Below are 8,143 nucleotides of genomic sequence, written 5' to 3' on the forward strand. Positions count from 1 at the left end.
GAGAGAGAGAGAGAGAGAGAGAGTGGATATGATGCCAAATTTCTGTGAACCGTATGATTCATTCTGCCTGGTGTATTCCTCCTGCACTATATATTTCATCTACAAATTTTTAGATTTCTTTGTCTTTAATAATTAATGGTCTTTCTAAGGCGGTGAGCTGGCAGAGTCGTGAGAACCCCGGGGAAAATGCTTGGCGGCATTTCGTCCGTCTTTACGTTCTGAGTTCAAATTCCGCCGAGGTTGATTGTGCCTTTCATCCCTCCGGGGGTAAATAAAATAAATTACAGTTGAGTACTGGGGTCCATATAATCGACTTACCCGCTCCCCCGAAATTATTGGCCTTGTGCCAAAATTTGTTGTCTTTTTAAGCCGGCGAGCAGGCAGAGTCTTTAGCGCCGCGGGTAAAAAGATTAACGGCATTTCATCTGTCTTAACGTTCTGAGTTCAAATCCTGCCGAGGTTGAATTTGCTTTTCATCGATTCTGGGATCGATAAAATAAGTACTAGTTGATCACTAGGAGCGATGTAATCGGCTCATTTACTCGCCGAACTTGCTGGCCTTGTGTCAAAATTAGAAACCAATAATTAGTTGTCCCTCTAATTCATATTTAAATATACAGATTTTCCTGCTTCCATGTAATTTTTTTAATGAGTTTAATGAACTTATTTTCATATAATATTTTAATGCGTTGTTTCTACTTCTATTCTTTCTAATTATCTTCTATTTTTAATTATGGGCTATTTTATGGAGAACTCTACAATAGCTAGGTTGTTAATGAAGATACAAGATTTAAAACACTTGCATATGAATTATATAAACAAATACACCCAAACATGCATATGAGAACCATAAAATATATGTACTGCTATGCACATATATATAAGCATGCATATACACTTTCGTACGTATAGACACACACATACACACTCATGTTCACACACAAAATGTGTGTGTATAATGTGCAAAATGTATACAAAGATATATTCATATATGCACTCACATAACATATATATGCATCCACACTTTCTCAGAATATATGAGCACATTTCTACGTGTGTGCGTGAATGAATGTGTATGTATGTGTGAATGAGCCTCTACGACTTATGTATGCCCAAATGTGACAAACAGTAATTTATCTATGCTTATGCATAGTAACACATAAGTACCCAACAAATAAATGATTTGTTAGAATATTCAGAGTTTCGACATAACTCTATATGATAAAAATATTAATTATAGTTAATGAAGCCAGAGAAATCACTTTAATCAAGTATTTGTTTAAATTCCCATTAGTAGCAGGACAAGGTCCAGTTTTTGTGAACCGTATAAGATGTGTATAAGCCTGCTGCAGTATATATTTGGTACAACACGAAGTATTCCTGCTATCTCGTGTATATTCCTATTGCTACATGCATTTCCTGCTGCACCATATATTTCATAATGAAACATATTTCTCAATCTAATATATAATCGGTACCACACGATATATTTCATGTTTTACGCTATATTCCTTCTGTCCCGTATATATTGTATAGGTTACATACATTTCATATCGCGTCACATATTTCATAGTGCCTTTTTAATTTCATGCTATCCCATATATTTCACATTTAGCCATATATTCAATGCATTAATTTCTTAAGTTATAATATATACAGATAAAAGGTGGCGACTTGGCAGAATCGTTAGAACGCCGGGCAAAATACTTAGCGGTATTTCGTCCGTAATTATATTCTGAGTTCAAATTCCACCGAGGTCGACTTTACCTTTCATCCTTTCGGGGTCTATAAAATAAGTACCAATTGATCACACGATGTAATCGACTTGTCTCCTCTCCCGAAATTGCTGGCCTTGTGCCAAAGTTTGAAGCCAATATATATAGATACTGTCTGGGGCTACGTTGCCCATAACCTTTGAAGTGCATGCAACTGGCTAAAAAACCTGTTGCGCTGTTGAGTGATTGGCGATACCAACAAGCCTACAAGTTAAGTCGGGTGATTTTTGGAAACCTGCGGGATGAAAAACAAGTGCTCTCAGTGGGATAATAAATTCAGGGAAATCAACGGTGATCCAATAAAACAACCAGGAAAGTGGGACCCCTAGTTGTATCAAGTAGAGGTTCACCGAACTATGATTCGAAATAAGAATATAGGGAACAAAAATTAAGCCAAGTATAAAGCTCAACATTCTACGACGTATACAAAACAACATCTCACTTCTGTCAATTCAACCAGAAACTAATAGCACTACCACTGACTTGTTAATACCTGCCATTTACAAATAATTGCGATAGAAATTCAATGACGTACATTTAGCAAATTACTTGACTTAAAACTTTTGAAAATTCTGTAAACATCTGCAAATTATAATTCGATTTGTTTTTAGAACTGTCGTTAATTAGGAAATATAAACAATGTGAATGAATAAAGACTTGGTGTTATATTAATTAAAGAAAGCATTATTAAATAATGAATGCGTTATTTAATAAAGAAAGCATATTAATTATCTCATCCAGAAACTAATAATAAAGGCAGATATACTTTTTGCCGATTCGTTCTTTCCATATTTATTCTAAATGCACGTAAAGTGTAATGTGTTATTCTGGCCATTACGCGCATACATACATGCATGCATCCACATATATATATATGTATATATATTGGCGCTGTTGATGATACTCGTTCTGGTTGGTTTCTTTGTGGCAAGTTTTAAACTTAATGTATTAGACTAATGACTTGACTGTTAGCAAAACACAGAAATCATTTAAACTCTTTCCTCTTAAAAAAGTTTAATCTATGAACTACTTCAGAAATCTCAGGACGCAAAGACGTCAAATGGATTCTCATTGTGTTTCGCTAATCACTGTTCTTGCTGTTCGATCCGTGAATGAGTCCTCTTTTAAATTGTTAGTTGTTTGAAAAGCTTACAGACCTTTCAATAAATACTGACAAATAATCGGTGAAACACAAAATGCCATGAGGAATCCGACGAACTTGTATCCTGTTTCCGTCGAGCCAATTTTCAGACACTAGGATTTGTTGACTCTTAGCTACGATAGACTACTCTATCATCCGAAACTAACTCATCGTGGAGTTAAACTTGGTACCATAGGATAGTGAAACGAACCTGTTAGTCATTCTGCCAACATGCCTACGGATGTAATTAGTAGCAAATTTAGAGGGACGAATTATAAACTTTTCTGTTTTTAATTTCGTTTTTCTAAGTCATATCAAGGTCGGATTTACTTTCCATTCTTGTGGTATCGATAGATTACCAATAGTTGAATAGAATAAATGCAGTACCCGATAACTATTCCCATGAAACCTCAGCCTTGTACCAAGACTAAAGAAGCGCATAGATTCGAACCACTGTTAATTGTATTCATACAGCAGATACACCTTAGCATATTTCATTTAGTAAAGATAGTGGACTGGAAACAGTAGACCGGACAAAATATCTCTGTGTGTAGCATATTTCAGTTAGGAAAGATAGTAGACTGGAAATACTAGACCGGATAAGATATCTATGTCTGTAACTAGCTTCAGGTAAGAAGAGATATTAACAATGAATCAGCAGGATATTATCGAAAAGACGTTAAGCTCAAATATAATTAATCAAACTCACTTCACTAATTTTCTTCAAGCGTTGTTGAATGTAATATATTCGGCTAAATTTATCTGGAAATATTTCACTTTCATTAGATTCTTATTTGAATTTTTACTATGCAGGAACGAGAAATTTCGCTAGACCAATGTAGCAAATACATGCGTTGACTTCTCTTTCGCCATCACCCCTTCCTCCAATACTCCTTCTGCAGTAGTACATCTTACCTTCTCTTTTCACTTATCATTTTCTTTATTTCTCTTTGTTTTTATCATTGTCCTTCATCCTTGTCTGGCTACGCTGTATGCTGTATGATGCTTCGCTGTCTTATAGAATATTTCATACGAAAGAATTTTAAGGAAACTGGACCCAGGACGGTACACCCATGAACCTCTCGGGAATACTATGAGAAGGAAGACGGGTGTATGCATGTGTGCGCGCAAGTAAGAGTGTGTGTGCGTTTGTATGTATGTATGCATGTATGTATGTATGTATGTATGTATGTATGTATGTAGGTATGTATGTATGCATCCTGCCCTACTCTTCGAAACGCCTGTGTTAGAATGGGGGCAGCTGATGAAGGAGATGTTCTCTATGTGGCCTGTGTGTTTTCTGTACTCGTTTATCATTTTGTCTACGCTTTGTTTACAATATCCTGTACCCAGATATGTATCTATATATACTGGTAGATGTAGGTATGTACATACATGTACGTATATATGCATATACTCATTTATTATTTGTATTATATATATATATATATATATATATATATATATATAGATTGACAGATATAGATTGATAGATAGATAGATAGATAGATAGACACATATACATACACACATATGTGCGTGTGTATACATTTATGTGTGTATATATATATATATATATATATATATATATATATATATATACACACATGTATATGTATACACACATACACGCGCGCGCACGTTTGCTCTCAGGCACTCACACACACATTCCCGGGACTACCTCTTGTAAACGAGAACGGCAAAGTCTTTCCAAGCTCCTAGAAAGGCCTTGTAAAGAGCCTAAATTTACCTGCATCCGATGCTATGCCTCCCATCCATTTCCGTTACACTTTTCCTGCACTAACGCAGCAAAGAATTTCCGTCTTCCTCTGTCTTTGTTTCGAAAACCGCCGCCCGCTCGATAATGACACCATGAGGAGGTACAACCTGTGATTAAAGAACCAAATAAGGTTTCAAGGTCATCCTCACAAATTCTGTTGGCATCTTCTGCTCCCCTTCTTTATCCACTAGCGTCTCTTAAGTATCAGCAACAGCTCACATGCTATTCACACTTACGGAGATAATATATCATCTTGCTGTGTAATTGGTTTTGATATTCTTTCGCAAATGAGACATTAATTCACTTTCGTCTCAATCTTCACATCATCATGTTTGACGCAGACAGTTTCATCCTTTGCAAACCTATGTTTTTCTACCATCTTACCATCCATGATGTTCGCACTCAAGTTCGTCGCCATGTTGAACCTCATTTAAGTCCTTTAAATCAATTCCTGTAATATTTGTAGACATATTTCGACTTGTATATTTTTGTACATCAACACTTAGACGCTAACATGGTAAGGGGTAAGGGAAAATGTTCACAAGAGCGATTCAGGGTATCTAAGTGATGGAGTGTCGGACCAGCGAGACAACTCTAGTCAACAAATGCTGTTATAATAGCGATATGAAAGACAATGAGATGCAGAAAGTCCGAAGCGACTGAATAATTGAATCTTTTTGTTTTTGTATATATATATATATATATATATATATATATATATGAGTGTGTGTAAGTGTGTATATACATATACATGTATGTGTATGTATCTATGTATGTATACACACACACACATATGTATATATATATATATATATATATATATATATACATAATCTGATCAACAAGACCACGGATGATAATTGATGAACTTTATGATAATCATGAGTTTCTCACATTGATTTATCGATAAAGATTTTGTTATAAAATGTTTCCTTTAGTCTGATAGATATTCCCTTATATTGCACTTGGGTTTGCAGTTTAGATATTAAGCCAGTATTTACAGGGTACCCTAGAGATTCAAACGTTGGCACAGACTGGTACGAGTTGATGTGTTGTTATTCCTAAATTGTAAATGCTTGTCAGTTACAATTTCAACCAAATACAAGGGGGACACTAAACATTTATAGTGCACTGCCATGTAAAAATATATGTATGTATGTGTCTGTGTGTGCGTATACTTGTCTGTGTGTATTATATTTATGCATTTATGTGTGTGTTTGTATGTTTCCACGTATCAGTTACATTATATTAATAAATATGCCGCGCATTATAATCTCATTGGAACTCTTTTATATATACTGACAAAGGAGGCATTCTGGATATATTTTACAGTGTATATCTATATATATATATAATATACGTTGTCTGTGTGTGTGTCCTCTATGCACGGTCAAACCTCTGGATCAATCTGTAGTTTACTTGGAGTATATGAATGATTTGACCTTGAAAATAATAAGACGGTCTTAATACATTTTTTATTAAAAATAAATAATATTGCTTTATATATATAATAAAGATTCACATCTTCAAATTGTTTTGTCAATGTCAACTTCCGGTGTTTGGCATTCTGATGTAACTAAGTAACCAGCTATTTACACGCACACACGTGTGTATACATCATTACAATTGTGACGATTTCTGATGAAAAACAATTTCTAAGGGTACTTTCATTTTTTATATTCTTCTCCAGATTTCTATTTGTGTATTTGTACGTACAGGTTCATTTCAGTAAAAGTTTTCCAACGTCAACAGGTTTGCGTCATATATAACTATTATCGCTGCTAACCACTATCACTTCTACTTTACTACTATCACATGACAACAAAAATTTTGTCGCTAATACTATTACAAATACTACTAATGCCACCACCGCCACTACTATTACTACTGCTACTACTGTCAGTATCATCATTATTTATCGAGCTGACAGAGTTGTTAGCATTCCATGCGAAATACTCTGTGAGAGAGCCATCTGTCGACAAAATCAACTGAGATCTCTTGCAGCCTTTTCCAAGACAAGAACAGTCTTCCAGCTCCTTCGACACTGTCATTGATCAGGACCAAGTTGTAGTTTTTCCAATCGAGTTCCTGAACTCCCTACCTTCAGGGATGCCACCTCACCACTTAAAACTCAATCATGCTGTTCAAGAATCAAGATCCACCTCGTCTGTGCAATGGCACCAGACTGGTGAGAAAGCGATGCGACCCCATGTCCTAGAGGCAACAACTATGACTGGAAACAATAAGGGTGAGGATGTCTTCATTCCATGGATCCCGTTAATCCCATATGACCTCCGCTTTGAATTTAAACGGTTCCAGTTCCCAGTGAAACTAAATTTCACTATGTCAATAAACAAATCCGAAGAACAGTCACACAAGGTTGTTGGACTTCATCTTACTTCGCTCATGGGCAGTTATATGTTGGATATTCACGAGTTGGAAGTCCCCAAAATCTGTTTATGTATACACCAATTAAAGGAGACACGCAAAACATTATATAATTAGAAGCCATAGATAATTAAACCGTGATTGATTTCCGGATTTGTTCCAATACATTTCTTTATACTCACGTTATTTGTTTATACTCAGACCCTGAAGGGCAGTTCTTCTCAAATTTATGCATTTTCACCTTCAAAGTCTTTCAAATAAGTACTGACAATTGAAGGTAATTGCAAAGACAAAGAGCTACCTGCTTTTTTAAACGATTTTAACTGTGAGAACATCGGACAAAACATGTTGTTGAGATATACAGTTGGTACCTCAGCTTATAGCTGTTGAGAACTGCATAATCTATATTTCATTTTACATAGAGATTTAAAAGTCATATTTAAATTTCATTATATTCAATACCTGAGAGACGCCGGGTTATTAACGTATTAAGTTGGTATCTCAACTACTAGGAGGTGAGACCTGTGTAGTCTATAGTTCACCTTAGTTAGATCTAAAAGGCATTTTAAAATTTCATTACTTAACCCGGGCAACGCCGGGTATTTCTACTGATATATATATATAAATATATATATAATACAAAATGGGACAAGAACGCAAAACATCCAGACAATTAGGTGATACAAGAAAGGGACAATACAACATCCAGATAGACAATACAAAGAAAACAAGGACAGGTCATTTGGAGTTTTCTTTCATCAGTCGAGATCCAGATTATCTTTGCAATTTCGGCTGGTTATTGTCAATGTAAGGCGCTGAGCTGGCAGAATCGTTAGCACGCCGGGCGAAATGCTTAGCGGTATTTCGTCTGTCCTTTAGAAGCATAAAAATCCATAGATATTTTATGATACGTATGGGTCAGATTTCTACCTCCCAGAGGTGAAGAATTAAAATTGTTTTCGGACTAGAGTCTGATGAGTCGTCCGCGAAACTACGTTGTTCGTGGATCGGAAACCATTGGTCATTCTATGACCAGGCATCAAGTTTATTACTTTAATA

At 35.5% G+C, this 8,143-nt stretch overlaps 1 protein-coding gene across 2 annotated transcripts in view; it reads left to right on the forward strand.

Annotated features, from left to right (window-relative positions):
- Positions 1-8,143, forward strand: part of LOC106867807 (atrial natriuretic peptide receptor 1) — an 822,997-nt gene that overhangs the window by 411,773 nt on the left and 403,081 nt on the right. The gene's annotated exons all lie outside the window — the stretch shown is intronic.

This window comes from Octopus bimaculoides, chromosome 8, assembly GCF_001194135.2.
Source record: "Octopus bimaculoides isolate UCB-OBI-ISO-001 chromosome 8, ASM119413v2, whole genome shotgun sequence".
Classification (NCBI taxonomy): domain Eukaryota; kingdom Metazoa; phylum Mollusca; class Cephalopoda; order Octopoda; family Octopodidae; genus Octopus; species Octopus bimaculoides.